Source organism: Episyrphus balteatus, chromosome 3 (genome assembly GCF_945859705.1).
Source record: "Episyrphus balteatus chromosome 3, idEpiBalt1.1, whole genome shotgun sequence".
In the NCBI taxonomy this organism is placed as follows: domain Eukaryota; kingdom Metazoa; phylum Arthropoda; class Insecta; order Diptera; family Syrphidae; genus Episyrphus; species Episyrphus balteatus.
This window is the reverse complement of record NC_079136.1, coordinates 84227912-84236173: the sequence shown is the minus strand read 5'-3', so window position 1 is coordinate 84236173 and position 8262 is coordinate 84227912. Positions and strand designations below refer to the sequence as shown.

At 32.0% G+C, this 8262-nt stretch overlaps 1 long non-coding RNA gene across 1 annotated transcript in view; it reads left to right on the top strand.

Annotated features, from left to right (window-relative positions):
• The first annotated feature begins 4775 nt into the window (after nt 1–4775).
• The window catches only part of LOC129914654 (uncharacterized), a 30450-nt gene continuing 26963 nt past the window's right edge, over nt 4776–8262 (top strand). The window contains exon 1 of the long non-coding RNA XR_008772221.1: nt 4776–4893. This is a non-coding gene — a long non-coding RNA (uncharacterized LOC129914654). The remainder of the gene's footprint in view (nt 4894–8262) is intronic.

The following is an 8262-nucleotide window of genomic DNA, read 5'->3' as shown; positions in this document are numbered from 1 at the left end:
TTTGATAATATGATTTAATTTATATTTAGGTATTATAACAATGAATTCTTTGTAATAATAGTAACATATTTAAATTTAAAGTTTTTCTATGATACAACATAATGAATTAATAATGTTATCTGCATTTGCATCTCTTTTCATAATTTTTTATTTAAATTGTTAAATTTGTAATGTTTTTTAATACATCAATTTATTAACTAATTAATCTTATACTAATTTAAAAGATAAATTATCTTATTGTGTAAGACTATACGAATAAATAAATATTAAAATATTAAATATTAATGAAAAATTATAGGAAATGTTCAATAAAACTTAGTGATTCAAAATATAATTTTCTAATAGATTTTAATAGTTTAAATTCAAATTTGAAGCAAGAAAAAATCTATGACGTTACGTTTTTGAGATTTTAGGAAGTTGAAAATGTGTTTTTTTTAATCTTCGAAATGTGATGTCATAGAGTTTTTTTTACTTTGGATTTGAATTTAAAATATTAAAATATTAAGTTTTATAGAACATTGTAATTTTTCATTATTTATTATGTTGTTTAATATTTTCTATTAAATATTGTTGGCAACAATAAAATCAATTTTTTAATGTAGTTACAACAAAAATATAAAGATAAGATAGGTCCAAACACCTTTTTGACATGAATTTAGCGAAATTTCTAGCCTACATACATACCTACTGTTAAAAAAAACTAAGCGAAATTTCTAGCCTTAATACTGTTAAAAAAATTATATTATAATTAAACACTTTTTCTGGGCGCCATTTTTTAGCCGCCATTTTGATTATAAAAAAAGTTATATCCTTCAGCGTACCAAATTAAATGGCTTTTTTGTCAAGAAATGGCCGTGCAAATTATTTTTACTCAAAAAAACAACAGAGGCACCACTGTGCGGCGGTAATAACACTTGTTCTCGGATGTATATCCATTTTAGCTAAAAAAAAATTGAACTTGTTATATGCGTTAAATCAAATATTCCTCTCACTCTTTCCATCTGTTTTTCCATTTTATGTACAAAAAAATATAAAAAATATGATATATTTTTAATTTTTAACACCATTTTTTATAGTATTAAAGTCTTAAAATAAATTTAATTATAAAAAACACAAAAATAAATAAATAATAATTTTTTTTATTATATGACACCAAAAAAATCGTTCCTAATTCCCAATAAATAATCAATTTGTGTGTTACTCTTACAATGCAAAAAAAAAATACACTTTGTAATTTGTAACACCCCTACCCCCATAAAGAGCCTTATTTAGTTTTTACTGTGCTCTTGTTTTTGAAGTAATATTGGAAAAAAAAGTAAGGAAAACAGAAAAAAAAATCTGTGATTTATTAGAAGAAGAGTAGGAGCAAGGAGTGAATGTCTTTATTTTATTTTTTTTTTGTTGTGTGTGCATGCTACCGTTTGTTTGTCAGACCATTGTGGCGGAAATGATGGTGGTGTTCGCAGGAGTGCTGTCAAAAATTCTTTAATTTTTCTTCGTTAACTGGAGCTAGGGTGTAAGCTAGGTTGCAGAGAGTCGGAAAATTCTCCTTAGTGTGGTTGTTGTTGGTTTTTTTTTTCTCAACGAATCACAGTAAGCGATGCTGACGGGTGGGTGAAATGGTTGGCTTATAAATTGAGACACATTTTGCGTCTGACATTAGGTGGCATGAGATCGTGCCAATCGGAATTTTCTTATCAAATTGAGTTGCCAGATTTTCGACAGGTGTTCTTTTGTAAATTGCGTGGTGTTAGAACTTGAAGGCAATAAGGGAACCAAATATAATAAATCTCTAGGGGTCTGGGAAATACACTTAAGTGAGTTCGATTTTGTTTGTTTTGTTCTTCTCATTTGATGCAATTAACCAAGACAGTTGGGAAATAAATAAAAAAAAAATATTGAATTGTGTTAGTAAATGAAGTAGGTATTGTTGTCGCTGTGTGATTGAGACAAAATGATAAACTGATCAAAAAGATAAAATTGAAATAATGATGATGGAATAAAATTTAAATGTCCTTCCATAAATATTTATTATATTTTTTAATCTTAATTTTTTTAAGGAGACTTCAAAGCATAACAGCAATGATAAATTCTTTCCGAAAATCATTGAGACCTTATATTAGCTGACTTAAAAATCAATAAACTTCCACATCCACATGAAATAGCTAAAGCGATCCAATAAACACGAACTAACTATTCAATTACTTTCACATTAAATAGACATACATTTTCTAACAAAATAAACTTGAACCTGACATTTTAAGATCCAGAAGACACCGTTAGGGAAACACTCTAGGGAATAGTTTCAAATTCAAACATGCCGTCCGCACAAGGATTGTACTTACTGCTAATATACGAATGTTGTATGTAGTAAACTCTGGTTAAGGCGTTTCTGTCAGAAAATTTAAAACTGCTATAATAACTGTCGGTCTAAATATGTGTGGTATGGTAACCAACTGTAGACATTCAATACACTAACCTAAAAAATGAAAATTTGTCCTTAATATAGACCATTGGGAACTCTCGTATCATATCACTTTTAACAATACATTTTTCATTTATGCGAGTGGGTTGGGTTGCATCTACTTTGGAAAATAATTTTTAAAATTTTCTATAAGTTCCTTGATCCTTGACACCATTTTTATAACAGAATTTTAAAATATTATGGTAACTTTTTTGAAACACATTTCATGCACAAATTTTTAGCAATTGAATATAAATCTATATTTAAAATTGTTCCATCTCACGTCGAGTTTTTAACTTCCCTTGGGCATTTTATATTTTAATAAAAAATTAGAAAAGTTGTCATTTAAAAATAAAACAAAAAACCTCGATTAAATTACTTAATTAAACTTTTGTGAAGAAAACCAAAGATTTTTCTTAAGGTTTTTTTTTAAAATTGTGAATTTAGGGAATTCTCAAGTGAATGCTTGTGTACTTGCTCACAACTAAGTGGCTATAGACAGTCTAAATTAAAAAAAAAAAAAAACACAGAAATAAGATATTCCCGTTTTAAGATTGAAGTTAAAACGTCGTTGTTTCAAAGATGAACTACTTTGATTTATGTGACTTTAAGAAACGAAACCATCAAAAATCAACCTTTTTTCCACGTTGATTTTAAAATGTTCATCTTCAACGCAAAATCATTCCGAGTAATAGTTAAATCAATGTGGTTTTCATTGATTTCACGTTGTTTTATGGTGGCTTTTCCCTCAGTGTATGTTTGTTTATGTTCATATTAGTTTGTATGTGTGTATGTTCGTCTATGACATCATAACTCTTAAAATACTTGTCCCAATTTGATAAATCAAAAATTGATGGAAGCGTCTTGCTTGTCTCCTGGTATGTGACACATTGCGCCCTCTGAAGGCAAAACCACAAATAAAAAATAAAAATTTTTTGACCTGTCTTCTTGGTTTTAATGTATGTACATTTTTTGTCGTAAATTTCAGTAAAAATATACTCTGTAACTGGTTGTTTGCATTCAGTGTAGAGCTTTTGGACTTTGAGTTCATGAAATTAGCCATGGTACTTCCAATTTTTGAATTAAAGTGACATTTGTCAATTTGTTTCTATTTTCTAAAAATCACTCATAGTCCGGTCAAATTAGACTAAAATAAGGGGGTGAGGTTACATTAATTCCCAGCAAGCTGAAAATTGGTAGGATTGTTGGAAACACCATCATAAATTAAATTTAAAAAGTTCTCATCGATCCGAGGTGTGGAAAAAAATTTACGGGGGGTCAAAGGTCACAAAAACTTTCAACTTTCTTAAAAATATTCTCGTTTAAGGGGAATATGTTTAAGAAAGTTGGCCACCTAGGTTTCTATAGATTTATTTTATACCACAGGTGTTTAAAATTTTTCATAAAATAATTTTTTTACATTTTGCATCAAAAAACAGATTTCAAAATTTTTTTTACAAAAATGTGCAATAACTATGCAGTTTTTTAAGCATTAATGTACTCATACAATTATTGTAGAAAATTATAAAAAAAAGAAATAAATAAAATTCATTCATTCGTGGTTGTAGTGAACAAAAACACAAGATGATAAAATTTAAAATACACTGAACGAAAAAAAGCCAATATTTTATGAACTGGTTGCGATAGAACTTTTTTCTATCTGTTTTTAGAACAATCATAAGTGTAGCTATCAGCCGTTTTAGGGTTGTCCATTCTCTATTGCACACCCTGTATATATTCAGACATATTATAAACAAAAATTCCCAGGGAAATGGTTTCGGGAGAAGGGCCCCAATCGGAAAAATGGCGAAAAATTCCATTTTTTTTTTGCTTTCCCATATTCTTAACCGTTGAAGAACGAAATTCAAGCTTAAAAAATAATGAAATTTCCAGAACTTTTAAGTTAGGAGTTTTTTTCAAAATAGGCCTGATTATGACGATTACAACTCAACTTCAACTTTTTGAATCGTTATACCTAAGAAACGGTGGGTCTTAGGAAAAAAGTGTCAAGACACTTTTTATATATAATAACCTGGTCTACAATTCTTGCATTGAAATTTTTTTGATGAGACTTACCGTTTTGCTGAAAATCGTGAAAAACCAGTTTTTGTGACCTTTGACCCCCCGTAAATTTTTTTCCACACCTCGGATCGATGAGGACTTTTTAAATTTAATTTATGATGGTGTTTCCAACAATCCTACCAATTTTCAGCTTGCTGGGAATTAATGTAACCTCGGATGTCTAAATTGACCGGACTATCAATTCTAAATTCAAAGCAATTTTTAATCAAAAATTCCTCAAAATAGATCATTTGTCATAATTTGTTTCTATTTTTTTTTATTTTAATAGTCTCGCAGAATTTCTAGTTAAAAAAAACACAGTTGCGTTTTGGCCTTGGAACGAGGATTATTCACACAAGAGGACTGAGGTATATATTTTTTTATTTATTTATTTATTTTACAGATTTAATTTACAAAAAATGTCAAACAAATTGATTTTGTAACATTTTTTTCATTTCAATACACTCAACCTAAAACTTAAAACTTCACCTCTGCATTTTCCTGGAAATTTAAATCCTGATGAACACAACTCTAGCTGAGTAGCATCTGTATTTACAATTTCTGGATAATTGTTCTCGAAGGACTTCAAGGACCAAAGGCAGCATAGTAAAGTGGAGCACAAATGGTTGTAAAACAATGCCAACAGTCATACCCATACAACCATACCTACACATATGCAAAAGTAGTTGTAGGTGGCTGCGGTAAATCGGTCGATATTTTTGCGGTGCTGCATTTTGTACCCAAAAACCGGAGAATCTCTGACTTGGGGACGCGAGTGAACCATTGCATTTGCTTATTCTCATCGTCCTTAAAGTAAACCTATGTATGTGTGTGTGTGTAGTGTCCATGCTCCATTCCTATGTCGATGATGGTTCAAATCGTATTTATGCAGTTAATTGCAAATTAATGCGACTCGATAAATTCCCATTCGAGACATCCGAAAAACCAAAACCAAACCAAATGTCCACACAATAAAAGTTCATTTGGGCATCCTTTCGGTCTGGGTCACGATTTTCAAATGCACTTAGACCAGGCCAGGCGCATAGTATGGTATCGGGTCGTCTGTTTTTGCATAATTTAGGCCTGACGTGGTTCAGCAAGGGTCGAGTGTTTTCAGTTCTGGTTACTGTCGAGATTTAAATAAAACACGAGGTTGTACACGGTGGTGGTGGTGTGTTTTATCCATATATACTATGTATACTCGTATAGTATTGTTTTAATGCTCCCCCAATGTTTTGACTTGAACAACAAACATTTTAAGGGTTCAAATGTTGTTGTTTTTTTTTTATCTCTTTTTTGGTACCTACCTTAAGCCTATATTGTAGTTCGATTCGAAATGTTTATTTAAGCAGATGAGATTTAATCAGTTTTGCATGTTAATACATCCCTTTAGGCTATAGACGGCAATAAAAATGTAATAATAACTGAAAATTGCTATTAAAAATTATCTTTACTCCAATACATCGATCTGTAACGACTTAAATGGAAATTGAAGAGATCTTTTGTAAGATTAACTTCAATTTATTGAAAAGATGTGAAAAGTAAAAATTCTATCTGAAAAAAGTCACATAATTCTAATTTAGGGGACCTTATGAAAAGTAAAGTACCTACCTGTAGCTCAATGGTAAGTGCGACGGACTGTAATGTTTCTCAGAGGTTCTCGGTTTTTGGTGAATCTCACCTCTGACGTTTGACCTCGGGAGAAAAATTATGAGTCCCTTCCATTCTTGATGGATGATATGGTGATTCTTCAATTTTTTTGACTTGTTCTTTCTTATCAAAGTTGAAAAAAATGAGTGTGTGTACACATGTACACGCGACTGAAGTTATAGGTACTTCTCATTCAGTATAAGTACCTAAATGAATTTCATTTGATATTTTTAATTTCTATTATTAAATTAATTAATCCACACTTAGTTTTTTTACATTTTTATCAAGTGAACAATAAATTAATTCTTTCATCCTCCTTGAGTCCATGTAGTTTTCAATTTATTCTGTAAAATTTACTCATGTTGTGCGGTTCAGACCGTACGGTATATGGTTAACGCAAGTAAATGAATTGCGCATAAAATGTGCGATATGGTAATTTTATGAGAATTGTGTGTGCTCAGCACTAGTAGTAGCAATATGGAACTTGCAGGGTTGCTACAAAGCTCAAAAGTTAGCTGAGCTCAGTTCACAGCCCAGCTCAAATTTTGAGCTAGCTCACTTTTGAGCTATGTATACCATAGCTCAGCTCATTTGAGCTGAGCTGAAAGTGAGCTGAGCTGATGGTTGAGCTGAGCTGTTGGGTGAGCTAAGGTAAAGTGAGCTGAGCTGTGATGGGTGAGAGGATACATTGATTTTTATTTGGAAAGTATAATGAAATATGAAGATATTTTAAACTTTTATAAAACACTATAGCTTAAGAAGTTTGGTTCTAGTTATTAATTTAATTATTTTAACACATGGATATTTTTATAAATAAAACAGATAATTTTTCGTGATCTTTTTTCTTGGTTTTTTTAATAGTAAATATATTTCTATTTTCTTTGTAAAATATTTCTTTTTTTATCATAAAAAAAATTCCGGTACAATCCGGTTTTTCGACTTTTTTCAAAATTCCCTACCCAAATGTAGGTTAGAGTCCCCGCTACCTTTTGGCATCAAAAATTTTATTTTCATTTTCTTCAAAATTCCGCGATATAGGCGTTGGAAGTTGGGGGCGCGAAAAAACTTCTGGGAGCTAAACGCTTTGATCTAGAGACAGGGGAGTGGTGCCATATGAAAGCCTATATTCTCAGCTACTCGATAGTGGTATAATCCGGTTTTTCGATTTTTTTTCAAAATTCCGAGAAAATCGCCTTTGAAAGTTGGGGTAAATTTTTTTTTCGAAAAATCCCCGAATCTTTGAACGCTCCTAGAAGCTATACCGCTTGAGAGCAATTTTTGGGAGTGATGGCAAATGATAGCTTGTGTCATGGGCCTACGCTTTGCACATTGTCAGATTTTTAAAAAATCGCCTTTCATGTTAAACCGCCACATCATACCTATTTTTTCAGAATCGTGCCTATTTTTTTTTTACTTTTAAGTTCTCCCGGTTTGAGAACGCGTGGACCTACAGGGATGAGAGTTGTACCCAAATGTAGGTTAGAGTCCCCGCTACCTTTTGGCATCAAAAAGTTTTTTTTTCATTTTCTTCAAAATTCCGAGATATAGGCGTTGGAAGTTGGGGGCGCTCACTTTCAGCTCAGCTCACTTTCAGCTCAGCTCAAATGAGCTGAGCTATGGTACCTAGCTCAAAAGTGAGCTAGCTCAAATTTGAGCTGAGCTGTGAGATGAGCTGAAATGTGAGCTTTTTGCAACCCTGGCAACTTGCCACATGGAAATTACCACATGCAACTTGCCACATGCAGCTTGTAACATGCACCTTGCCACACGCAACTTGCCGCATACAACTTGCCACATGCAACTTGCCACATGCAACTTGCCACATACAACTTGCCACATGCAGCTTGCCGCATAAAACTTGCCACATGCAACTTGCCACATGCAACTTGCCACATACAACTTGCCACATGCAACTTGCAACATACAACTTGCCACATGCTACTTGCCACATGAAACATGTAACTTGCAACGTGTTGTGTGTTTTATGTTTGCCGTACTGCGGCGTACTGCATTTTTAAATACTAAAGTACTGCCTACTCTAAAAGTGAAACGACAGCCCTGCTACCCAGGGTGATCGCGTCATAATC